This window comes from Lissotriton vulgaris, unplaced genomic scaffold, assembly GCF_964263255.1.
Source record: "Lissotriton vulgaris unplaced genomic scaffold, aLisVul1.2 SCAFFOLD_1673, whole genome shotgun sequence".
In the NCBI taxonomy this organism is placed as follows: Eukaryota; Metazoa; Chordata; class Amphibia; order Caudata; family Salamandridae; genus Lissotriton; species Lissotriton vulgaris.
The window spans coordinates 422756-446895 of NW_028241535.1; the positions used below are offsets into that span (position 1 = coordinate 422756).

General features: G+C 41.0%; 30 non-coding genes across 30 annotated transcripts; 10 read left to right on the forward strand and 20 right to left on the reverse strand.

The window, feature by feature from the left end:
* Window positions 1-1287: 1287 nt before the first annotated feature.
* TRNAT-UGU (transfer RNA threonine (anticodon UGU)) lies at window positions 1288-1359 on the reverse strand. The gene has a single exon. It is a non-coding gene; the product is annotated as a tRNA-Thr (tRNA).
* A 594-nt stretch (window positions 1360-1953) lies between these two features.
* On the reverse strand, window positions 1954-2035 carry TRNAS-GCU (transfer RNA serine (anticodon GCU)). The gene has a single exon. It is a non-coding gene; the product is annotated as a tRNA-Ser (tRNA).
* A 289-nt stretch (window positions 2036-2324) lies between these two features.
* TRNAI-UAU (transfer RNA isoleucine (anticodon UAU)) lies at window positions 2325-2419 on the forward strand. The gene is made up of 2 exons: window positions 2325-2362; window positions 2384-2419. It is a non-coding gene; the product is annotated as a tRNA-Ile (tRNA).
* Window positions 2420-3589: 1170 nt separating this feature from the next.
* Window positions 3590-3661, reverse strand: TRNAT-UGU (transfer RNA threonine (anticodon UGU)). The gene has a single exon. It is a non-coding gene; the product is annotated as a tRNA-Thr (tRNA).
* Window positions 3662-4255: 594 nt separating this feature from the next.
* TRNAS-GCU (transfer RNA serine (anticodon GCU)) lies at window positions 4256-4337 on the reverse strand. The gene has a single exon. It is a non-coding gene; the product is annotated as a tRNA-Ser (tRNA).
* Window positions 4338-4626: 289 nt separating this feature from the next.
* On the forward strand, window positions 4627-4721 carry TRNAI-UAU (transfer RNA isoleucine (anticodon UAU)). The gene is made up of 2 exons: window positions 4627-4664; window positions 4686-4721. It is a non-coding gene; the product is annotated as a tRNA-Ile (tRNA).
* Window positions 4722-5905: 1184 nt separating this feature from the next.
* TRNAT-UGU (transfer RNA threonine (anticodon UGU)) lies at window positions 5906-5977 on the reverse strand. The gene has a single exon. It is a non-coding gene; the product is annotated as a tRNA-Thr (tRNA).
* Window positions 5978-6570: 593 nt separating this feature from the next.
* TRNAS-GCU (transfer RNA serine (anticodon GCU)) lies at window positions 6571-6652 on the reverse strand. The gene has a single exon. It is a non-coding gene; the product is annotated as a tRNA-Ser (tRNA).
* A 289-nt stretch (window positions 6653-6941) lies between these two features.
* Window positions 6942-7036, forward strand: TRNAI-UAU (transfer RNA isoleucine (anticodon UAU)). The gene is made up of 2 exons: window positions 6942-6979; window positions 7001-7036. It is a non-coding gene; the product is annotated as a tRNA-Ile (tRNA).
* A 1170-nt stretch (window positions 7037-8206) lies between these two features.
* On the reverse strand, window positions 8207-8278 carry TRNAT-UGU (transfer RNA threonine (anticodon UGU)). The gene has a single exon. It is a non-coding gene; the product is annotated as a tRNA-Thr (tRNA).
* A 595-nt stretch (window positions 8279-8873) lies between these two features.
* Window positions 8874-8955, reverse strand: TRNAS-GCU (transfer RNA serine (anticodon GCU)). Its single transcript has one exon. It is a non-coding gene; the product is annotated as a tRNA-Ser (tRNA).
* A 289-nt stretch (window positions 8956-9244) lies between these two features.
* On the forward strand, window positions 9245-9339 carry TRNAI-UAU (transfer RNA isoleucine (anticodon UAU)). The gene is made up of 2 exons: window positions 9245-9282; window positions 9304-9339. It is a non-coding gene; the product is annotated as a tRNA-Ile (tRNA).
* A 1173-nt stretch (window positions 9340-10512) lies between these two features.
* Window positions 10513-10584, reverse strand: TRNAT-UGU (transfer RNA threonine (anticodon UGU)). The gene has a single exon. It is a non-coding gene; the product is annotated as a tRNA-Thr (tRNA).
* Window positions 10585-11178: 594 nt separating this feature from the next.
* TRNAS-GCU (transfer RNA serine (anticodon GCU)) lies at window positions 11179-11260 on the reverse strand. Its single transcript has one exon. It is a non-coding gene; the product is annotated as a tRNA-Ser (tRNA).
* Window positions 11261-11549: 289 nt separating this feature from the next.
* On the forward strand, window positions 11550-11644 carry TRNAI-UAU (transfer RNA isoleucine (anticodon UAU)). The gene is made up of 2 exons: window positions 11550-11587; window positions 11609-11644. It is a non-coding gene; the product is annotated as a tRNA-Ile (tRNA).
* Window positions 11645-12814: 1170 nt separating this feature from the next.
* TRNAT-UGU (transfer RNA threonine (anticodon UGU)) lies at window positions 12815-12886 on the reverse strand. Its single transcript has one exon. It is a non-coding gene; the product is annotated as a tRNA-Thr (tRNA).
* Window positions 12887-13476: 590 nt separating this feature from the next.
* Window positions 13477-13558, reverse strand: TRNAS-GCU (transfer RNA serine (anticodon GCU)). Its single transcript has one exon. It is a non-coding gene; the product is annotated as a tRNA-Ser (tRNA).
* A 289-nt stretch (window positions 13559-13847) lies between these two features.
* TRNAI-UAU (transfer RNA isoleucine (anticodon UAU)) lies at window positions 13848-13942 on the forward strand. The gene is made up of 2 exons: window positions 13848-13885; window positions 13907-13942. It is a non-coding gene; the product is annotated as a tRNA-Ile (tRNA).
* A 1170-nt stretch (window positions 13943-15112) lies between these two features.
* TRNAT-UGU (transfer RNA threonine (anticodon UGU)) lies at window positions 15113-15184 on the reverse strand. Its single transcript has one exon. It is a non-coding gene; the product is annotated as a tRNA-Thr (tRNA).
* Window positions 15185-15778: 594 nt separating this feature from the next.
* Window positions 15779-15860, reverse strand: TRNAS-GCU (transfer RNA serine (anticodon GCU)). The gene has a single exon. It is a non-coding gene; the product is annotated as a tRNA-Ser (tRNA).
* Window positions 15861-16149: 289 nt separating this feature from the next.
* Window positions 16150-16244, forward strand: TRNAI-UAU (transfer RNA isoleucine (anticodon UAU)). The gene is made up of 2 exons: window positions 16150-16187; window positions 16209-16244. It is a non-coding gene; the product is annotated as a tRNA-Ile (tRNA).
* A 1170-nt stretch (window positions 16245-17414) lies between these two features.
* On the reverse strand, window positions 17415-17486 carry TRNAT-UGU (transfer RNA threonine (anticodon UGU)). The gene has a single exon. It is a non-coding gene; the product is annotated as a tRNA-Thr (tRNA).
* A 594-nt stretch (window positions 17487-18080) lies between these two features.
* TRNAS-GCU (transfer RNA serine (anticodon GCU)) lies at window positions 18081-18162 on the reverse strand. Its single transcript has one exon. It is a non-coding gene; the product is annotated as a tRNA-Ser (tRNA).
* A 289-nt stretch (window positions 18163-18451) lies between these two features.
* Window positions 18452-18546, forward strand: TRNAI-UAU (transfer RNA isoleucine (anticodon UAU)). The gene is made up of 2 exons: window positions 18452-18489; window positions 18511-18546. It is a non-coding gene; the product is annotated as a tRNA-Ile (tRNA).
* Window positions 18547-19730: 1184 nt separating this feature from the next.
* Window positions 19731-19802, reverse strand: TRNAT-UGU (transfer RNA threonine (anticodon UGU)). Its single transcript has one exon. It is a non-coding gene; the product is annotated as a tRNA-Thr (tRNA).
* A 593-nt stretch (window positions 19803-20395) lies between these two features.
* On the reverse strand, window positions 20396-20477 carry TRNAS-GCU (transfer RNA serine (anticodon GCU)). The gene has a single exon. It is a non-coding gene; the product is annotated as a tRNA-Ser (tRNA).
* Window positions 20478-20766: 289 nt separating this feature from the next.
* TRNAI-UAU (transfer RNA isoleucine (anticodon UAU)) lies at window positions 20767-20861 on the forward strand. The gene is made up of 2 exons: window positions 20767-20804; window positions 20826-20861. It is a non-coding gene; the product is annotated as a tRNA-Ile (tRNA).
* A 1170-nt stretch (window positions 20862-22031) lies between these two features.
* On the reverse strand, window positions 22032-22103 carry TRNAT-UGU (transfer RNA threonine (anticodon UGU)). The gene has a single exon. It is a non-coding gene; the product is annotated as a tRNA-Thr (tRNA).
* Window positions 22104-22698: 595 nt separating this feature from the next.
* Window positions 22699-22780, reverse strand: TRNAS-GCU (transfer RNA serine (anticodon GCU)). Its single transcript has one exon. It is a non-coding gene; the product is annotated as a tRNA-Ser (tRNA).
* A 289-nt stretch (window positions 22781-23069) lies between these two features.
* Window positions 23070-23164, forward strand: TRNAI-UAU (transfer RNA isoleucine (anticodon UAU)). Its single transcript has 2 exons — window positions 23070-23107; window positions 23129-23164. It is a non-coding gene; the product is annotated as a tRNA-Ile (tRNA).
* The last annotated feature ends 976 nt before the right edge of the window (window positions 23165-24140 follow it).

Consider the following 24140-nt stretch of genomic DNA (forward strand, 5'->3'; position numbering starts at 1 on the left):
TCGGGCATACCAGCCGAGACGCGCCTCCCGCCCAAAATGGCTTCCCGGGGGGATCGAGGTACTCTGCCATACGTTCGGGGGGACCGAGTGGTCGCTCCTTTCCAGTTGATTGGTTTTCATAAACCATTTCACTAAAAGTAAAGATTAGACTCAGAATAAAGACGGTCTTGCTATAGAGTCTTAACTTCTTTTCAGGATCTGCGTGTCCGACTCCTCCAGGTGCCAAATATCACATATCCTATGCGATGCTCCTTATAAACATTCAATGATGTACCATCTTGCATAGCATGCAAACACCACATCAGTGCATTTAAAAATACTTTTGTAGAATAATAAATATGATGAATACATTGTTGTCACGGGATAACCATAAACTGAGGAGCTGCAAACAGTGCTGTGTCAGCTACATACAATAAAATGTAACTCAAAGAAATATCAAAAGAAGAGCATCATCATATTAAAGTTTCTAGTCAACATAAGAGTTGCACCATAGCAGCTTATGGTGCTTTCTGCTCAGATTGTGCCTCCAATCCCACATTGACTTTTTTAGTTCTTTGCAATTTTAAAAAACAATTCCTGCTCAAAGCTAGCTTTTCAAAACCATTCAACCTATTACATTTATTTCTCTAACCTGTGAATGTGGTCCATGTTCTCTTTTCCTCATTCCCATCATGATACTCCCTTTCCGGAAACCAAGTTCACTTCTTTATCCAGCCCACCCATCCAAGGTCACCAAATCTATGAAGCAATTCTGCTTTTTCTCACATTCTCTCCATGTACAAGATACCTTGTATCAATTGAATGGACAGCAGGAGAGGTGAATATTTATGGTTAGTGGGGGTGGGGTTTTGAAGATTAACCTCATTTGACTAAGAGCCGGGGTATCTGGGAGAAAAAGTATTTTAAGGGGGATGAAGTTCATATCTCCTTGTTGAAATTTCTAGAGCCTTATTTCATCCTTTCTGTGGATGCAGACTCAGTCGGAACAGACGTCCTAGTCCTCGCTCTGCCTTTCAAAGGAACTTTAAATATGCATGGCTTATTTGGCTTTGCCCGGCGGGGCTTGCCCGGCGGGGCTTGCCCGGCGGGGTGAGAATGGCGTTTGTCAGGCGTTCGTCAGGCGATCGGAAGGGGTGAGGCAATAGTTTATGGTTCAATGGTTTTCATGAAGTCTTCTTGATAAGATGAAAGATGGAAAGGGAAGCTTGTCAATAAGCAAACTTAAGACAAGGTGTGACTCCTAGAAAGAATGACTTGAAAACAACATACAGAAACACACATATAAAAAGGCCCTGATGAGGCTTGAACTCATGACCCCTGGTTTACAAGACCAGTGCTCTGCCACTGTGCTACAAGGCCAGTCTGCCTGCAGTTTTTAAATCGCAACATGTATTCTTACTGCGGTATGAAGATATCTATGATTTTGAGACTCTGTATGGAAATGCAGTTGCATTTGAATGTCTACATGCGTGCACAAATCGAAGAGCATGCTTAAGACACTTTTCTTGAAAGTAGGAAAAACTCCATTTTGATTTGAGAACATAAGAGTATTCACATTTATGACCATACTGAACTGAAAGCTCTAGTGAGTATGTCCGCAATCAGTGACAGATAGAGAACTCACTTATTAGAAGTGATCTGTCTCTGTGGGGCAGACAAATGTAAACACTCATACACTTGAGACGTCTGAAACTTTAGGAGTAAGAAATGCTTTCTTATCAGTCTATCTATCCAAACTGGTTGGAAGGCCAGGAGTGAGGAATAGGCAATCCTCTGGACACTTCATGAAAGATCTAATTTCAATTAAGCACAAAATACTTCCCTTTATTTGACATAAATGCCATAATGGAATAGTCAGTTGGGCCCTTCTAGTGGATTATGGCAGTGTCTTGAAAGAGAGTGTAATTGTACTACGAGACATGCTCACCTTCAAAAGAGTGTCTGATGGCTTTCCGACGAAGGTGGGATTCGAACCCACGCGTGCAGAGCACAATGGATTAGCAGTCCATCGCCTTAACCACTCGGCCACCTCGTCTGCCTTAGGAGCCTATATTTCATTTTTGGTGAAATTCTAACTATGTGCTAATTAAAAATAAGCATAAGTTTATCCTAGACTGTGTCAGAACGGCAAATGTATGGGGTGTTCAATAGACAGAGCACACGATATAGCAGAATTATCAAATCTATTCCATTTGGACTGTATTTTTAATTGTCATGATAACATGCTAGCATGTGAGTCGATCTTGCACAGTGAATAATGGAGCAGTGCAGTATCTACTTGGTTAGCACTAGATGGCTCAAATGGGGAGAAATGAAAACAGTGAGCTCCAGTGGCGCAATCGGTTAGCGCGCGGTACTTATACAGCAGTACTTGCACTGAGCCATGCCGAGGTTGTGAGTTCGAGCCTCACCTGGAGCAGTTGATTGGTTTTCATAAACCATTTCACTAAAAGTAAAGATTAGACTCAGAATAAAGACGGCTCTTGCTATAGAGTCTTAACTTCTTTTCAGGATCTGCGTGTCCTAATCCTCCAGGTGCCAAATATCACATATCCTATGCGATGCTCCTTATAAACATTCAATGATGTACCATCTTGCATAGCATGCAAACACCACATCAGTGCATTTAAAAATACTTTTGTAGAATAATAAATATGATGAATACATTGTTGTCACGGGATAACCATAAACTGAGGAGCTGCAAACAGTGCTGTGTCAGCTACATACAATAAAATGTAACTCAAAGAAATATCAAAAGAAGAGCATCATCATATTAAAGTTTCTAGTCAACATAAGAGTTGCACCATAGCAGCTTATGGTGCTTTCTGCTCAGATTGTGCCTCCAATCCCACATTGACTTTTTTAGTTCTTTGCAGTTTTAAAAAACAATTCCTGCTCAAAGCTAGCTTTTCAAAACCATTCAACCTATTACATTTATTTCTCTAACCTGTGAATGTGGTCCATGTTCTCTTTTCCTCATTCCCATCATGATACTCCCTTTCCGGAAACCAAGTTCACTTCTTTATCCAGCCCACCCATCCAAGGTCACCAAATCTATGAAGCAATTCTGCTTTTTCTCACATTCTCTCCATGTACAAGATACCTTGTATCAATTGAATGGACAGCAGGAGAGGTGAATATTTATGGTTAGTGGGGGTGGGGTTTTGAAGATTAACCTCATTTGACTAAGAGCCGGGGTATCTGGGAGAAAAAGTATTTTAAGGGGGATGAAGTTCATATCTCCTTGTTGAAATTTCTAGAGCCTTATTTCATCCTTTCTGTGGATGCAGACTCAGTCGGAACAGACGTCCTAGTCCTCGCTCTGCCTTTCAAAGGAACTTTAAATATGCATGGCTTATTTGGCTTTGCCCGGCGGGGCTTGCCCGGCGGGGTGAGAATGGCGTTTGTCAGGCGTTCGTCAGGCGATCGGAAGGGGTGAGGCAATAGTTTATGGTTCAATGGTTTTCATGAAGTCTTCTTGATAAGATGAAAGATGGAAAGGGAAGCTTGTCAATAAGCAAACTTAAGACAAGGTGTGACTCCTAGAAAGAATGACTTGAAAACAACATGCAGAAACACACATATAAAAAGGCCCTGATGAGGCTTGAACTCATGACCCCTGGTTTACAAGACCAGTGCTCTGCCACTGTGCTACAAGGCCAGTCTGCCTGCAGTTTTTAAATCGCAACATGTATTCTTACTGCGGTATGAAGATATCTATGATTTTGAGACTCTGTATGGAAATGCAGTTGCATTTGAATGTCTACATGCGTGCACAAATCGAAGAGCATGCTTAAGACACTTTTCTTGAAAGTAGGAAAAACTCCATTTTGATTTGAGAACATAAGAGTATTCACATTTATGACCATACTGAACTGAAAGCTCTAGTGAGTATGTCCGCAATCAGTGACAGATAGAGAACTCACTTATTAGAAGTGATCTGTCTCTGTGGGGCAGACAAATGTAAACACTCATACACTTGAGACGGCTGAAACTTTAGGAGTAAGAAATGCTTTCTTATCAGTCTATCTATCCAAACTGGTTGGAAGGCCAGGAGTGAGGAATAGGCAATCCTCTGGACACTTCATGAAAGATCTAATTTCAATTAAGCACAAAATACTTCCCTTTATTTGACATAAATGCCATAATGGAATAGTCAGTTGGGCCCTTCTAGTGGATTATGGCAGTGTCTTGAAAGAGAGTGTAATTGTACTACGAGACATGCTCACCTTCAAAAGAGTGTCTGATGGCTTTCCGACGAAGGTGGGATTCGAACCAACGCGTGCAGAGCACAATGGATTAGCAGTCCATCGCCTTAACCACTCGGCCACCTCGTCTGCCTTAGGAGCCTATATTTCATTTTTGGTGAAATTCTAACTATGTGCTAATTAAAAATAAGCATAAGTTTATCCTAGACTGTGTCAGAACGGCAAATGTATGGGGTGTTCAATAGACAGAGCACACGATATAGCAGAATTATCAAATCTATTCCATTTGGACTGTATTTTTAATTGTCATGATAACATGCTAGCATGTGAGTCGATCTTGCACAGTGAATAATGGAGCAGTGCAGTATCTACTTGGTTAGCACTAGATGGCTCAAATGGGGAGAAATGAAAACAGTGAGCTCCAGTGGCGCAATCGGTTAGCGCGCGGTACTTATACAGCAGTACTTGCACTGAGCCATGCCGAGGTTGTGAGTTTGAGCCTCACCTGGAGCAGTTGATTGGTTTTCATAAACCATTTCACTAAAAGTAAAGATTAGACTCAGAATAAAGACGGCTCTTGCTATAGAGTCTTAACTTCTTTTCAGGATCTGCGTGTCCTAATCCTCCAGGTGCCAAATATCACATATCCTATGCGATGCTCCTTATAAACATTCAATGATGTACCATCTTGCATAGCATGCAAACACCACATCAGTGCATTTAAAAATACTTTTGTAGAATAATAAATATGATGAATACATTGTTGTCACGGGATAACCATAAACTGAGGAGCTGCAAACAGTGCTGTGTCAGCTACATACAATAAAATGTAACTCAAAGAAATATCAAAAGAAGAGCATCATCATATTAAAGTTTCTAGTCAACATAAGAGTTGCACCATAGCAGCTTATGGTGCTTTCTGCTCAGATTGTGCCTCCAATCCCACATTGACTTTTTTAGTTCTTTGCAATTTTAAAAAACAATTCCTGCTCAAAGCTAGCTTTTCAAAACCATTCAACCTATTACATTTATTTCTCTAACCTGTGAATGTGGTCCATGTTCTCTTTTCCTCATTCCCATCATGATACTCCCTTTCCGGAAACCAAGTTCACTTCTTTATCCAGCCCACCCATCCAAGGTCACCAAATCTATGAAGCAATTCTGCTTTTTCTCACATTCTCTCCATGTACAAGATACCTTGTATCAATTGAATGGACAGCAGGAGAGGTGAATATTTATGGTTAGTGGGGGTGGGGTTTTGAAGATAAACCTCATTTGACTAAGAGCCGGGGTATCTGGGAGAAAAAGTATTTTAAGGGGGATGAAGTTCATATCTCCTTGTTGAAATTTCTAGAGCCTTATTTCATCCTTTCTGTGGATGCAGACTCAGTCGGAACAGACGTCCTAGTCCTCGCTCTGCCTTTCAAAGGAACTTTAAATATGCATGGCTTATTTGGCTTTGCCCGGCGGGGCTTGCCCGGCGGGGCTTGCCCGGCGGGGTGAGAATGGCGTTTGTCAGGCGTTCGTCAGGCGATCGGAAGGGGTGAGGCAATAGTTTATGGTTCAATGGTTTTCATGAAGTCTTCTTGATAAGATGAAAGATGGAAAGGGAAGCTTGTCAATAAGCAAACTTAAGACAAGGTGTGACTCCTAGAAAGAATGACTTGAAAACAACATACAGAAACACACATATAAAAAGGCCCTGATGAGGCTTGAACTCATGACCCCTGGTTTACAAGACCAGTGCTCTGCCACTGTGCTACAAGGCCAGTCTGCCTGCATTTTTAAATCGCAACATGTATTCTTACTGCGGTATGAAGATATCTATGATTTTGAGACTCTGTATGGAAATGCAGTTGCATTTGAATGTCTACATGCATGCACAAATCGAAGAGCATGCTTAAGACACTTTTCTTGAAAGTAGGAAAAACTCCATTTTGATTTGAGAACATAAGAGTATTCACATTTATGACCATACTGAACTGAAAGCTCTAGTGAGTATGTCCGCAATCAGTGACAGATAGAGAACTCACTTATTAGAAGTGATCTGTCTCTGTGGGGCAGACAAATGTAAACACTCATACACTTGAGACGGCTGAAACTTTAGGAGTAAGAAATGCTTTCTTATCAGTCTATCTATCCAAACTGGTTGGAAGGCCAGGAGTGAGGAATAGGCAATCCTCTGGACACTTCATGAAAGATCTAATTTCAATTAAGCACAAAATACTTCCCTTTATTTGACATAAATGCCATAATGGAATAGTCAGTTGGGCCCTTCTAGTGGATTATGGCAGTGTCTTGAAAGAGAGTGTAATTGTACTACGAGACATGCTCACCTTCAAAAGAGTGTCTGATGGCTTTCCGACGAAGGTGGGATTCGAACCCACGCGTGCAGAGCACAATGGATTAGCAGTCCATCGCCTTAACCACTCGGCCACCTCGTCTGCCTTGGGGGCCTATATTTCATTTTTGGTGAAATTCTAACTATGTGCTAATTAAAAATAAGCATAAGTTTATCCTAGACTGTGTCAGAACGGCAAATGTATGGGGTGTTCAATAGACAGAGCACACGATATAGCAGAATTATCAAATCTATTCCATTTGGACTGTATTTTTAATTGTCATGATAACATGCTAGCATGTGAGTCGATCTTGCACAGTGAATAATGGAGCAGTGCAGTATCTACTTGGTTAGCACTAGATGGCTCAAATGGGGAGAAATGAAAACAGTGAGCTCCAGTGGCGCAATCGGTTAGCGCGCGGTACTTATACAGCAGTACTTGCACTGAGCCATGCCGAGGTTGTGAGTTCGAGCCTCACCTGGAGCAGTTGATTGGTTTTCATAAACCATTTCACTAAAAGTAAAGATTAGACTCAGAATAAAGACGGCTCTTGCTAGAGAGTCTTAACTTCTTTTCAGGATCTGCGTGTCCGACTCCTCCAGGTGCCAAATATCACATATCCTATGCGATGCTCCTTATAAACATTCAATGATGTACCATCTTGCATAGCATGCAAACACCACATCAGTGCATTTAAAAATACTTTTGTAGAATAATAAATATGATGAATACATTGTTGTCACGGGATAACCATAAACTGAGGAGCTGCAAACAGTGCTGTGTCAGCTACATACAATAAAATTTAACTCAAAGAAATATCAAAAGAAGAGCATCATCATATTAAAGTTTCTAGTCAACATAAGAGTTGCACCATAGCAGCTTATGGTGCTTTCTGCTCAGATTGTGCCTCCAATCCCACATTGACTTTTTTAGTTCTTTGCAATTTTAAAAAACAATTCCTGCTCAAAGCTAGCTTTTCAAAACCATTCAACCTATTACATTTATTTCTCTAACCTGTGAATGTGGTCCATGTTCTCTTTTCCTCATTCCCATCATGATACTCCCTTTCCGGAAACCAAGTTCACTTCTTTATCCAGCCCACCCATCCAAGGTCACCAAATCTATGAAGCAATTCTGCTTTTTCTCACATTCTCTCCATGTACAAGATACCTTGTATCAATTGAATGGACAGCAGGAGAGGTGAATATTTATGGTTAGTGGGGGTGGGGTTTTGAAGATTAACCTCATTTGACTAAGAGCCGGGGTATCTGGGAGAAAAAGTATTTTAAGGGGGATGAAGTTCATATCTCCTTGGTGAAATTTCTAGAGCCTTATTTCATCCTTTCTGTGGATGCAGACTCAGTCGGAACAGACGTCCTAGTCCTCGCTCTGCCTTTCAAAGGAACTCTAAATATGCATGGCTTATTTGGCTTTGCCCGGCAGGGCTTGCCCGGCGGGGTGAGAATGGCGTTTGTCAGGCGTTCGTCAGGCGATCGGAAGGGGTGAGGCAATAGTTTATGGTTCAATGGTTTTCATGAAGTCTTCTTGATAAGATGAAAGATGGAAAGGGAAGCTTGTCAATAAGCAAACTTAAGACAAGGTGTGACTCCTAGAAAGAATGACTTGAAAACAACATACAGAAACACACATATAAAAAGGCCCTGATGAGGCTTGAACTCATGACCCCTGGTTTACAAGACCAGTGCTCTGCCACTGTGCTACAAGGCCAGTCTGCCTGCAGTTTTTAAATCGCAACATGTATTCTTACTGCGGTATGAAGATATCTATGATTTTGAGACTCTGTATGGAAATGCAGTTGCATTTGAATGTCTACATGCGTGCACAAATCGAAGAGCATGCTTAAGACACTTTTCTTGAAAGTAGGAAAAACTCCATTTTGATTTGAGAACATAAGAGTATTCACATTTATGACCATACTGAACTGAAAGCTCTAGTGAGTATGTCCGCAATCAGTGACAGATAGAGAACTCACTTATTAGAAGTGATCTGTCTCTGTGGGAGCAGACAAATGTAAACACTCATACACTTGAGACGGCTGAAACTTTAGGAGTAAGAAATGCTTTCTTATCAGTCTATCTATCCAAACTGGTTGGAAGGCCAGGAGTGAGGAATAGGCAATCCTCTGGACACTTCATGAAAGATCTAATTTCAATTAAGCACAAAATACTTCCCTTTATTTGACATAAATGCCATAATGGAATAGTCAGTTGGGCCCTTCTAGTGGATTATGGCAGTGTCTTGAAAGAGAGTGTAATTGTACTACGAGACATGCTCACCTTCAAAAGAGTGTCTGATGGCTTTCCGACGAAGGTGGGATTCGAACCAACGCGTGCAGAGCACAATGGATTAGCAGTCCATCGCCTTAACCACTCGGCCACCTCGTCTGCCTTAGGAGCCTATATTTCATTTTTGGTGAAATTCTAACTATGTGCTAATTAAAAATAAGCATAGGTTTATCCTAGACTGTGTCAGAACGGCAAATGTATGGGGTGTTCAATAGACAGAGCACACGATATAGCAGAATTATCAAATCTATTCCATTTGGACTGTATTTTTAATTGTCATGATAACATGCTAGCATGTGAGTCGATCTTGCACAGTGAATAATGGAGCAGTGCAGTATCTACTTGGTTAGCACTAGATGGCTCAAATGGGGAGAAATGAAAACAGTGAGCTCCAGTGGCGCAATCGGTTAGCGCGCGGTACTTATACAGCAGTACTTGCACTGAGCCATGCCGAGGTTGTGAGTTTGAGCCTCACCTGGAGCAGTTGATTGGTTTTCATAAACCATTTCACTAAAAGTAAAGATTAGACTCAGAATAAAGACGGCTCTTGCTATAGAGTCTTAACTTCTTTTCAGGATCTGCGTGTCCTAATCCTCCAGGTGCCAAATATCACATATCCTATGCGATGCTCCTTATAAACATTCAATGATGTACCATCTTGCATAGCATGCAAACACCACATCAGTGCATTTAAAAATACTTTTGTAGAATAATAAATATGATGAATACATTGTTGTCACGGGATAACCATAAACTGAGGAGCTGCAAACAGTGCTGTGTCAGCTACATACAATAAAATGTAACTCAAAGAAATATCAAAAGAAGAGCATCATCATATTAAAGTTTCTAGTCAACATAAGAGTTGCACCATAGCAGCTTATGGTGCTTTCTGCTCAGATTGTGCCTCCAATCCCACATTGACTTTTTTAGTTCTTTGCAATTTTAAAAAACAATTCCTGCTCAAAGCTAGCTTTTCAAAACCATTCAACCTATTACATTTATTTCTCTAACCTGTGAATGTGGTCCATGTTCTCTTTTCCTCATTCCCATCATGATACTCCCTTTCCGGAAACCAAGTTCACTTCTTTATCCAGCCCACCCATCCAAGGTCACCAAATCTATGAAGCAATTCTGCTTTTTCTCACATTCTCTCCATGTACAAGATACCTTGTATCAATTGAATGGACAGCAGGAGAGGTGAATATTTATGGTTAGTGGGGGTGGGGTTTTGAAGATTAACCTCATTTGACTAAGAGCCGGGGTATCTGGGAGAAAAAGTATTTTAAGGGGGATGAAGTTCATATCTCCTTGTTGAAATTTCTAGAGCCTTATTTCATCCTTTCTGTGGATGCAGACTCAGTCGGAACAGACGTCCTAGTCCTCGCTCTGCCTTTCAAAGGAACTTTAAATATGCATGGCTTATTTGGCTTTGCCCGGCGGGGCTTGCCCGGCGGGGCTTGCCCGGCGGGGTGAGAATGGCGTTTGTCAGGCGATCGGAAGGGGTGAGGCAATAGTTTATGGTTCAATGGTTTTCATGAAGTCTTCTTGATAAGATGAAAGATGGAAAGGGAAGCTTGTCAATAAGCAAACTTAAGACAAGGTGTGACTCCTAGAAAGAATGACTTGAAAACAACATACAGAAACACACATATAAAAAGGCCCTGATGAGGCTTGAACTCATGACCCCTGGTTTACAAGACCAGTGCTCTGCCACTGTGCTACAAGGCCAGTCTGCCTGCAGTTTTTAAATCGCAACATGTATTCTTACTGAGGTATGAAGATATCTATGATTTTGAGACTCTGTATGGAAATGCAGTTGCATTTGAATGTCTACATGCGTGCACAAATCGAAGAGCATGCTTAAGACACTTTTCTTGAAAGTAGGAAAAACTCCATTTTGATTTGAGAACATAAGAGTATTCACATTTATGACCATACTGAACTGAAAGCTCTAGTGAGTATGTCCGCAATCAGTGACAGATAGAGAACTCACTTATTAGAAGTGATCTGTCTCTGTGGGGCAGACAAATGTAAACACTCATACACTTGAGACGGCTGAAACTTTAGGAGTAAGAAATGCTTTCTTATCAGTCTATCTATCCAAACTGGTTGGAAGGCCAGGAGTGAGGAATAGGCAATCCTCTGGACACTTCATGAAAGATCTAATTTCAATTAAGCACAAAATACTTCCCTTTATTTGACATAAATGCCATAATGGAATAGTCAGTTGGGCCCTTCTAGTGGATTATGGCAGTGTCTTGAAAGAGAGTGTAATAGTACTACGAGACATGCTCACCTTCAAAAGAGTGTCTGATGGCTTTCCGACGAAGGTGGGATTCGAACCCACGCGTGCAGAGCACAATGGATTAGCAGTCCATCGCCTTAACCACTGGGCCACCTCGTCTGCCTTGGGGGCCTATATTTCATTTTTGGTGAAATTCTAACTATGTGCTAATTAAAAATAAGCATAAGTTTATCCTAGACTGTGTCAGAACGGCAAATGTATGGGGTGTTCAATAGACAGAGCACACGATATAGCAGAATTATCAAATCTATTCCATTTGGACTGTATTTTTAATTGTCATGATAACATGCTAGCATGTGAGTCGATCTTGCACAGTGAATAATGGAGCAGTGCAGTATCTACTTGGTTAGCACTAGATGGCTCAAATGGGGAGAAATGAAAACAGTGAGCTCCAGTGGAGCAATCGGTTAGCGCGCGGTACTTATACAGCAGTACTTGCACTGAGCCATGCCGAGGTTGTGAGTTCGAGCCTCACCTGGAGCAGTTGATTGGTTTTCATAAACCATTTCACTAAAAGTAAAGATTAGACTCAGAATAAAGACGGCTCTTGCTAGAGAGTCTTAACTTCTTTTCAGGATCTGCGTGTCCGACTCCTCCAGGTGCCAAATATCACATATCCTATGCGATGCTCCTTATAAACATTCAATGATGTACCATCTTGCATAGCATGCAAACACCACATCAGTGCATTTAAAAATACTTTTGTAGAATAATAAATATGATGAATACATTGTTGTCACGGGATAACCATAAACTGAGGAGCTGCAAACAGTGCTGTGTCAGCTACATACAATAAAATTTAACTCAAAGAAATATCAAAAGAAGAGCATCATCATATTAAAGTTTCTAGTCAACATAAGAGTTGCACCATAGCAGCTTATGGTGCTTTCTGCTCAGATTGTGCCTCCAATCCCACATTGACTTTTTTAGTTCTTTGCAATTTTAAAAAACAATTCCTGCTCAAAGCTAGCTTTTCAAAACCATTCAACCTATTACATTTATTTCTCTAACCTGTGAATGTGGTCCATGTTCTCTTTTCCTCATTCCCATCATGATACTCCCTTTCCGGAAACCAAGTTCACTTCTTTATCCAGCCCACCCATCCAAGGTCACCAAATCTATGAAGCAATTCTGCTTTTTCTCACATTCTCTCCATGTACAAGATACCTTGTATCAATTGAATGGACAGCAGGAGAGGTGAATATTTATGGTTAGTGGGGGTGGGGTTTTGAAGATTAACCTCATTTGACTAAGAGCCGGGGTATCTGGGAGAAAAAGTATTTTAAGGGGGATGAAGTTCATATCTCCTTGGTGAAATTTCTAGAGCCTTATTTCATCCTTTCTGTGGATGCAGACTCAGTCGGAACAGACGTCCTAGTCCTCGCTCTGCCTTTCAAAGGAACTTTAAATATGCATGGCTTATTTGGCTTTGCCCGGCAGGGCTTGCCCGGCGGGGTGAGAATGGCGTTTCTCAGGCGTTCGTCAGGCGATCGGAAGGGGTGAGGCAATAGTTTATGGTTCAATGGTTTTCATGAAGTCTTCTTGATAAGATGAAAGATGGAAAGGGAAGCTTGTCAATAAGCAAACTTAAGACAAGGTGTGACTCCTAGAAAGAATGACTTGAAAACAACATACAGAAACACACATATAAAAAGGCCCTGATGAGGCTTGAACTCATGACCCCTGGTTTACAAGACCAGTGCTCTGCCACTGTGCTACAAGGCCAGTCTGCCTGCAGTTTTTAAATCGCAACATGTATTCTTACTGCGGTATGAAGATATCTATGATTTTGAGACTCTGTATGGAAATGCAGTTGCATTTGAATGTCTACATGCGTGCACAAATCGAAGAGCATGCTTAAGACACTTTTCTTGAAAGTAGGAAAAACTCCATTTTGATTTGAGAACATAAGAGTATTCACATTTATGACCATACTGAACTGAAAGCTCTAGTGAGTATGTCCGCAATCAGTGACAGATAGAGAACTCACTTATTAGAAGTGATCTGTCTCTGTGGGGCAGACAAATGTAAACACTCATACACTTGAGACGTCTGAAACTTTAGGAGTAAGAAATGCTTTCTTATCAGTCTATCTATCCAAACTGGTTGGAAGGCCAGGAGTGAGGAATAGGCAATCCTCTGGACACTTCATGAAAGATCTAATTTCAATTAAGCACAAAATACTTCCCTTTATTTGACATAAATGCCATAATGGAATAGTCAGTTGGGCCCTTCTAGTGGATTATGGCAGTGTCTTGAAAGTGTAATTGTACTACAAGACATGATCACCTTCAAAAGAGTGTCTGATGGCTTTCCGACGAAGGTGGGATTCGAACCCACGCGTGCAGAGCACAATGGATTAGCAGTCCATCGCCTTAACCACTCGGCCACCTCGTCTGCCTTAGGAGCCTATATTTCATTTTTGGTGAAATTCTAACTATGTGCTAATTAAAAATAAGCATAAGTTTATCCTAGACTGTGTCAGAACGGCAAATGTATGGGGTGTTCAATAGACAGAGCACACGATATAGCAGAATTATCAAATCTATTCCATTTGGACTGTATTTTTAATTGTCATGATAGCATGCTAGCATGTGAGTCGATCTTGCACAGTGAATAATGGAGCAGTGCAGTATCTACTTGGTTAGCACTAGATGGCTCAAATGGGGAGAAATGAAAACAGTGAGCTCCAGTGGCGCAATCGGTTAGCGCGCAGTACTTATACAGCAGTACTTGCACTGAGCCATGCCGAGGTTGTGAGTTCGAGCCTCACCTGGAGCAGTTGATTGGTTTTCATAAACCATTTCACTAAAAGTAAAGATTAGACTCAGAATAAAGACGGCTCTTGCTATAGAGTCTTAACTTCTTTTCAGGATCTGCGTGTCCAAATCCTCCAGGTGCCAAATATCACATATCCTATGCGATGCTCCTTATAAACATTCAATGATGTACCATCTTGCATAGCATGCAAACACCACATCAGTGCATTTAAAAATACTTTTGTAGAATAATAAATATGATGAATACATTGTTGTCACGGGATAACCATAAACTGAGGAGCTGCAAACAGTGCTGTGTCAGCTACATACAATAAAATGTAACTCAAAGAAATATCAAAAGAAGAGCATCATCATATTAAAGTTTCTAGTCAACATAAGAGTTGCACCATAGCAGCTTATGGTGCTTTCTGCTCAGATTGTGCCTCCAATCCCACATTGACTTTTTTAGTTCTTTGCAATTTTAAAAAACAATTCCTGCTCAAAGCTAGCTTTTCAAAACCATTCAACCTATTACATTTATTTCTCTAACCTGTGAATGTGGTCCATGTTCTCTTTTCCTCATTCCCATCATGATACTCCCTTTCCGGAAACCAAGTTCACTTCTTTATCCAGCCCACCCATCCAAGGTCACCAAATCTATGAAGCAATTCTGCTTTTTCTCACATTCTCTCCATGTACAAGATACCTTGTATCAATTGAATGGACAGCAGGAGAGGTGAATATTTATGGTTAGTGGGGGTGGGGTTTTGAAGATTAACCTCATTTGACTAAGAGCCGGGGTATCTGGGAGAAAAAGTATTTTAAGGCGGATGAAGTTCATATCTCCTTGTTGAAATTTCTAGAGCCTTATTTCATCCTTTCTGTGGATGCAGACTCAGTCGGAACAGACGTCCTAGTCCTCGCTCTGCCTTTCAAAGGAACTTTAAATATGCATGGCTTATTTGGCTTTGCCCGGCAGGGCTTGCCCGGCGGGGTGAGAATGGCGTTTGTCAGGCGTTCTTCAGGCGATCGGAAGGGGTGAGGCAATAGTTTATGGTTCAATGGTTTTCATGAAGTCTTCTTGATAAGATGAAAGATGGAAAGGGAAGCTTGTCAATAAGCAAACTTAAGACAAGGTGTGACTCCTAGAAAGAATGACTTGAAAACAACATACAGAAACACACATATAAAAAGGCCCTGATGAGGCTTGAACTCATGACCCCTGGTTTACAAGACCAGTGCTCTGCCACTGTGCTACAAGGCCAGTCTGCCTGCAGTTTTTAAATCGCAACATGTATTCTTACTGCGGTATGAAGATATCTATGATTTTGAGACTCTGTATGGAAATGCAGTTGCATTTGAATGTCTACATGCGTGCACAAATCGAAGAGCATGCTTAAGACACTTTTCTTGAAAGTAGGAAAAACTCCATTTTGATTTGAGAACATAAGAGTATTCACATTTATGACCATACTGAACTGAAAGCTCTAGTGAGTATGTCCGCAATCAGTGACAGATAGAGAACTCACTTATTAGAAGTGATCTGTCTCTGTGGGGCAGACAAATGTAAACACTCATACACTTGAGACGTCTGAAACTTTAGGAGTAAGAAATGCTTTCTTATCAGTCTATCTATCCAAACTGGTTGGAAGGCCAGGAGTGAGGAATAGGCAATCCTCTGGACACTTCATGAAAGATCTAATTTCAATTAAGCACAAAATACTTCCCTTTATTTGACATAAATGCCATAATGGAATAGTCAGTTGGGCCCTTCTAGTGGATTATGGCAGTGTCTTGAAAGAGAGTGTAATTGTACTACGAGACATGCTCACCTTCAAAAGAGTGTCTGATGGCTTTCCGACGAAGGTGGGATTCGAACCCACGCGTGCAGAGCACAATGGATTAGCAGTCCATCGCCTTAACCACTCGGCCACCTCGTCTGCCTTAGGAGCCTATATTTCATTTTTGGTGAAATTCTAACTATGTGCTAATTAAAAATAAGCATAAGTTTATCCTAGACTGTGTCAGAACGGCAAATGTATGGGGTGTTCAATAGACAGAGCACACGATATAGCAGAATTATCAAATCTATTCCATTTGGACTGTATTTTTAATTGTCATGATAACATGCTAGCATGTGAGTCGATCTTGCACAGTGAATAATGGAGCAGTGCAGTATCTACTTGGTTAGCACTAGATGGCTCAAATGGGGAGAAATGAAAACAGTGAGCTCCAGTGGCGCAATCGGTTAGCGCGCGGTACTTATACAGCAGTACTTGCACTGAGCCATGCCGAGGTTGTGAGTTCGAGCCTCACCTGGAGCAGTTGATTGGTTTTCATAAACCATTTCACTAAAAGTAAAGATTAGACTCAGAATAAAGACGGCTCTTGCTATAGAGTCTTAACTTCTTTTCAGGATCTGCGTGTCCTAATCCTCCAGGTGCCAAATATCACATATCCTATGCGATGCTCCTTATAAACATTCAATGATGTACCATCTTGCATAGCATGCAAACACCACATCAGTGCATTTAAAAATACTTTTGTAGAATAATAAATATGATGAATACATTGTTGTCACGGGATAACCATAAACTGAGGAGCTGCAAACAGTGCTGTGTCAGCTACATACAATAAAATGTAACTCAAAGAAATATCAAAAGAAGAGCATCATCATATTAAAGTTTCTAGTCAACATAAGAGTTGCACCATAGCAGCTTATGGTGCTTTCTGCTCAGATTGTGCCTCCAATCCCACATTGACTTTTTTAGTTCTTTGCAGTTTTAAAAAACAATTCCTGCTCAAAGCTAGCTTTTCAAAACCATTCAACCTATTACATTTATTTCTCTAACCTGTGAATGTGGTCCATGTTCTCTTTTCCTCATTCCCATCATGATACTCCCTTTCCGGAAACCAAGTTCACTTCTTTATCCAGCCCACCCATCCAAGGTCACCAAATCTATGAAGCAATTCTGCTTTTTCTCACATTCTCTCCATGTACAAGATACCTTGTATCAATTGAATGGACAGCAGGAGAGGTGAATATTTATGGTTAGTGGGGGTGGGGTTTTGAAGATTAACCTCATTTGACTAAGAGCCGGGGTATCTGGGAGAAAAAGTATTTTAAGGGGGATGAAGTTCATATCTCCTTGTTGAAATTTCTAGAGCCTTATTTCATCCTTTCTGTGGATGCAGACTCAGTCGGAACAGACGTCCTAGTCCTCGCTCTGCCTTTCAAAGGAACTTTAAATATGCATGGCTTATTTGGCTTTGCCCGGCGGGGCTTGCCCGGCGGGGTGAGAATGGCGTTTGTCAGGCGTTCGTCAGGCGATCGGAAGGGGTGAGGCAATAGTTTATGGTTCAATGGTTTTCATGAAGTCTTCTTGATAAGATAAAAGATGGAAAGGGAAGCTTGTCAATAAGCAAACTTAAGACAAGGTGTGACTCCTAGAAAGAATGACTTGAAAACAACATGCAGAAACACACATATAAAAAGGCCCTGATGAGGCTTGAACTCATGACCCCTGGTTTACAAGACCAGTGCTCTGCCACTGTGCTACAAGGCCAGTCTGCCTGCAGTTTTTAAATCGCAACATGTATTCTTACTGCGGTATGAAGATATCTATGATTTTGAGACTCTGTATGGAAATGCAGTTGCATTTGAATGTCTACATGCGTGCACAAATCGAAGAGCATGCTTAAGACACTTTTCTTGAAAGTAGGAAAAACTCCATTTTGATTTGAGAACATAAGAGTATTCACATTTATGACCATACTGAACTGAAAGCTCTAGTGAGTATGTCCGCAATCAGTGACAGATAGAGAACTCACTTATTAGAAGTGATCTGTCTCTGTGGGGCAGACAAATGTAAACACTCATACACTTGAGACGGCTGAAACTTTAGGAGTAAGAAATGCTTTCTTATCAGTCTATCTATCCAAACTGGTTGGAAGGCCAGGAGTGAGGAATAGGCAATCCTCTGGACACTTCATGAAAGATCTAATTTCAATTAAGCACAAAATACTTCCCTTTATTTGACATAAATGCCATAATGGAATAGTCAGTTGGGCCCTTCTAGTGGATTATGGCAGTGTCTTGAAAGAGAGTGTAATTGTACTACGAGACATGCTCACCTTCAAAAGAGTGTCTGATGGCTTTCCGACGAAGGTGGGATTCGAACCAACGCGTGCAGAGCACAATGGATTAGCAGTCCATCGCCTTAACCACTCGGCCACCTCGTCTGCCTTAGGAGCCTATATTTCATTTTTGGTGAAATTCTAACTATGTGCTAATTAAAAATAAGCATAAGTTTATCCTAGACTGTGTCAGAACGGCAAATGTATGGGGTGTTCAATAGACAGAGCACACGATATAGCAGAATTATCAAATCTATTCCATTTGGACTGTATTTTTAATTGTCATGATAACATGCTAGCATGTGAGTCGATCTTGCACAGTGAATAATGGAGCAGTGCAGTATCTACTTGGTTAGCACTAGATGGCTCAAATGGGGAGAAATGAAAACAGTGAGCTCCAGTGGCGCAATCGGTTAGCGCGCGGTACTTATACAGCAGTACTTGCACTGAGCCATGCCGAGGTTGTGAGTTTGAGCCTCACCTGGAGCAGTTGATTGGTTTTCATAAACCATTTCACTAAAAGTAAAGATTAGACTCAGAATAAAGACGGCTCTTGCTATAGAGTCTTAACTTCTTTTCAGGATCTGCGTGTCCTAATCCTCCAGGTGCCAAATATCACATATCCTATGCGATGCTCCTTATAAACATTCAATGATGTACCATCTTGCATAGCATGCAAACACCACATCAGTGCATTTAAAAATACTTTTGTAGAATAATAAATATGATGAATACATTGTTGTCACGGGATAACCATAAACTGAGGAGCTGCAAACAGTGCTGTGTCAGCTACATACAATAAAATGTAACTCAAAGAAATATCAAAAGAAGAGCATCATCATATTAAAGTTTCTAGTCAACATAAGAGTTGCACCATAGCAGCTTATGGTGCTTTCTGCTCAGATTGTGCCTCCAATCCCACATTGACTTTTTTAGTTCTTTGCAATTTTAAAAAACAATTCCTGCTCAAAGCTAGCTTTTCAAAACCATTCAACCTATTACATTTATTTCTCTAACCTGTGAATGTGGTCCATGTTCTCTTTTCCTCATTCCCATCATGATACTCCCTTTCCGGAAACCAAGTTCACTTCTTTATCCAGCCCACCCATCCAAGGTCACCAAATCTATGAAGCAATTCTGCTTTTTCTCACATTCTCTCCATGTACAAGATACCTTGTATCAATTGAATGGACAGCAGGAGAGGTGAATATTTATGGTTAGTGGGGGTGGGGTTTTGAAGATAAACCTCATTTGACTAAGAGCCGGGGTATCTGGGAGAAAAAGTATTTTAAGGGGGATGAAGTTCATATCTCCTTGTTGAAATTTCTAGAGCCTTATTTCATCCTTTCTGTGGATGCAGACTCAGTCGGAACAGACGTCCTAGTCCTCGCTCTGCCTTTCAAAGGAACTTTAAATATGCATGGCTTATTTGGCTTTGCCCGGCGGGGCTTGCCCGGCGGGGCTTGCCCGGCGGGGTGAGAATGGCGTTTGTCAGGCGTTCGTCAGGCGATCGGAAGGGGTGAGGCAATAGTTTATGGTTCAATGGTTTTCATGAAGTCTTCTTGATAAGATGAAAGATGGAAAGGGAAGCTTGTCAATAAGCAAACTTAAGACAAGGTGTGACTCCTAGAAAGAATGACTTGAAAACAACATACAGAAACACACATATAAAAAGGCCCTGATGAGGCTTGAACTCATGACCCCTGGTTTACAAGACCAGTGCTCTGCCACTGTGCTACAAGGCCAGTCTGCCTGCATTTTTAAATCGCAACATGTATTCTTACTGCGGTATGAAGATATCTATGATTTTGAGACTCTGTATGGAAATGCAGTTGCATTTGAATGTCTACATGCGTGCACAAATCGAAGAGCATGCTTAAGACACTTTTCTTGAAAGTAGGAAAAACTCCATTTTGATTTGAGAACATAAGAGTATTCACATTTATGACCATACTGAACTGAAAGCTCTAGTGAGTATGTCCGCAATCAGTGACAGATAGAGAACTCACTTATTAGAAGTGATCTGTCTCTGTGGGGCAGACAAATGTAAACACTCATACACTTGAGACGGCTGAAACTTTAGGAGTAAGAAATGCTTTCTTATCAGTCTATCTATCCAAACTGGTTGGAAGGCCAGGAGTGAGGAATAGGCAATCCTCTGGACACTTCATGAAAGATCTAATTTCAATTAAGCACAAAATACTTCCCTTTATTTGACATAAATGCCATAATGGAATAGTCAGTTGGGCCCTTCTAGTGGATTATGGCAGTGTCTTGAAAGAGAGTGTAATTGTACTACGAGACATGCTCACCTTCAAAAGAGTGTCTGATGGCTTTCCGACGAAGGTGGGATTCGAACCCACGCGTGCAGAGCACAATGGATTAGCAGTCCATCGCCTTAACCACTCGGCCACCTCGTCTGCCTTGGGGGCCTATATTTCATTTTTGGTGAAATTCTAACTATGTGCTAATTAAAAATAAGCATAAGTTTATCCTAGACTGTGTCAGAACGGCAAATGTATGGGGTGTTCAATAGACAGAGCACACGATATAGCAGAATTATCAAATCTATTCCATTTGGACTGTATTTTTAATTGTCATGATAACATGCTAGCATGTGAGTCGATCTTGCACAGTGAATAATGGAGCAGTGCAGTATCTACTTGGTTAGCACTAGATGGCTCAAATGGGGAGAAATGAAAACAGTGAGCTCCAGTGGCGCAATCGGTTAGCGCGCGGTACTTATACAGCAGTACTTGCACTGAGCCATGCCGAGGTTGTGAGTTCGAGCCTCACCTGGAGCAGTTGATTGGTTTTCATAAACCATTTCACTAAAAGTAAAGATTAGACTCAGAATAAAGACGGCTCTTGCTAGAGAGTCTTAACTTCTTTTCAGGATCTGCGTGTCCGACTCCTCCAGGTGCCAAATATCACATATCCTATGCGATGCTCCTTATAAACATTCAATGATGTACCATCTTGCATAGCATGCAAACACCACATCAGTGCATTTAAAAATACTTTTGTAGAATAATAAATATGATGAATACATTGTTGTCACGGGATAACCATAAACTGAGGAGCTGCAAACAGTGCTGTGTCAGCTACATACAATAAAATTTAACTCAAAGAAATATCAAAAGAAGAGCATCATCATATTAAAGTTTCTAGTCAACATAAGAGTTGCACCATAGCAGCTTATGGTGCTTTCTGCTCAGATTGTGCCTCCAATCCCACATTGACTTTTTTAGTTCTTTGCAATTTTAAAAAACAATTCCTGCTCAAAGCTAGCTTTTCAAAACCATTCAACCTATTACATTTATTTCTCTAACCTGTGAATGTGGTCCATGTTCTCTTTTCCTCATTCCCATCATGATACTCCCTTTCCGGAAACCAAGTTCACTTCTTTATCCAGCCCACCCATCCAAGGTCACCAAATCTATGAAGCAATTCTGCTTTTTCTCACATTCTCTCCATGTACAAGATACCTTGTATCAATTGAATGGACAGCAGGAGAGGTGAATATTTATGGTTAGTGGGGGTGGGGTTTTGAAGATTAACCTCATTTGACTAAGAGCCGGGGTATCTGGGAGAAAAAGTATTTTAAGGGGGATGAAGTTCATATCTCCTTGGTGAAATTTCTAGAGCCTTATTTCATCCTTTCTGTGGATGCAGACTCAGTCGGAACAGACGTCCTAGTCCTCGCTCTGCCTTTCAAAGGAACTCTAAATATGCATGGCTTATTTGGCTTTGCCCGGCAGGGCTTGCCCGGCGGGGTGAGAATGGCGTTTGTCAGGCGTTCGTCAGGCGATCGGAAGGGGTGAGGCAATAGTTTATGGTTCAATGGTTTTCATGAAGTCTTCTTGATAAGATGAAAGATGGAAAGGGAAGCTTGTCAATAAGCAAACTTAAGACAAGGTGTGACTCCTAGAAAGAATGACTTGAAAACAACATACAGAAACACACATATAAAAAGGCCCTGATGAGGCTTGAACTCATGACCCCTGGTTTACAAGACCAGTGCTCTGCCACTGTGCTACAAGGCCAGTCTGCCTGCAGTTTTTAAATCGCAACATGTATTCTTACTGCGGTATGAAGATATCTATGATTTTGAGACTCTGTATGGAAATGCAGTTGCATTTGAATGTCTACATGCGTGCACAAATCGAAGAGCATGCTTAAGACACTTTTCTTGAAAGTAGGAAAAACTCCATTTTGATTTGAGAACATAAGAGTATTCACATTTATGACCATACTGAACTGAAAGCTCTAGTGAGTATGTCCGCAATCAGTGACAGATAGAGAACTCACTTATTAGAAGTGATCTGTCTCTGTGGGAGCAGACAAATGTAAACACTCATACACTTGAGACGGCTGAAACTTTAGGAGTAAGAAATGCTTTCTTATCAGTCTATCTATCCAAACTGGTTGGAAGGCCAGGAGTGAGGAATAGGCAATCCTCTGGACACTTCATGAAAGATCTAATTTCAATTAAGCACAAAATACTTCCCTTTATTTGACATAAATGCCATAATGGAATAGTCAGTTGGGCCCTTCTAGTGGATTATGGCAGTGTCTTGAAAGAGAGTGTAATTGTACTACGAGACATGCTCACCTTCAAAAGAGTGTCTGATGGCTTTCCGACGAAGGTGGGATTCGAACCAACGCGTGCAGAGCACAATGGATTAGCAGTCCATCGCCTTAACCACTCGGCCACCTCGTCTGCCTTAGGAGCCTATATTTCATTTTTGGTGAAATTCTAACTATGTGCTAATTAAAAATAAGCATAGGTTTATCCTAGACTGTGTCAGAACGGCAAATGTATGGGGTGTTCAATAGACAGAGCACACGATATAGCAGAATTATCAAATCTATTCCATTTGGACTGTATTTTTAATTGTCATGATAACATGCTAGCATGTGAGTCGATCTTGCACAGTGAATAATGGAGCAGTGCAGTATCTACTTGGTTAGCACTAGATGGCTCAAATGGGGAGAAATGAAAACAGTGAGCTCCAGTGGCGCAATCGGTTAGCGCGCGGTACTTATACAGCAGTACTTGCACTGAGCCATGCCGAGGTTGTGAGTTTGAGCCTCACCTGGAGCAGTTGATTGGTTTTCATAAACCATTTCACTAAAAGTAAAGATTAGACTCAGAATAAAGACGGCTCTTGCTATAGAGTCTTAACTTCTTTTCAGGATCTGCGTGTCCTAATCCTCCAGGTGCCAAATATCACATATCCTATGCGATGCTCCTTATAAACATTCAATGATGTACCATCTTGCATAGCATGCAAACACCACATCAGTGCATTTAAAAATACTTTTGTAGAATAATAAATATGATGAATACATTGTTGTCACGGGATAACCATAAACTGAGGAGCTGCAAACAGTGCTGTGTCAGCTACATACAATAAAATGTAACTCAAAGAAATATCAAAAGAAGAGCATCATCATATTAAAGTTTCTAGTCAACATAAGAGTTGCACCATAGCAGCTTATGGTGCTTTCTGCTCAGATTGTGCCTCCAATCCCACATTGACTTTTTTAGTTCTTTGCAATTTTAAAAAACAATTCCTGCTCAAAGCTAGCTTTTCAAAACCATTCAACCTATTACATTTATTTCTCTAACCTGTGAATGTGGTCCATGTTCTCTTTTCCTCATTCCCATCATGATACTCCCTTTCCGGAAACCAAGTTCACTTCTTTATCCAGCCCACCCATCCAAGGTCACCAAATCTATGAAGCAATTCTGCTTTTTCTCACATTCTCTCCATGTACAAGATACCTTGTATCAATTGAATGGACAGCAGGAGAGGTGAATATTTATGGTTAGTGGGGGTGGGGTTTTGAAGATTAACCTCATTTGACTAAGAGCCGGGGTATCTGGGAGAAAAAGTATTTTAAGGGGGATGAAGTTCATATCTCCTTGTTGAAATTTCTAGAGCCTTATTTCATCCTTTCTGTGGATGCAGACTCAGTCGGAACAGACGTCCTAGTCCTCGCTCTGCCTTTCAAAGGAACTTTAAATATGCATGGCTTATTTGGCTTTGCCCGGCGGGGCTTGCCCGGCGGGGCTT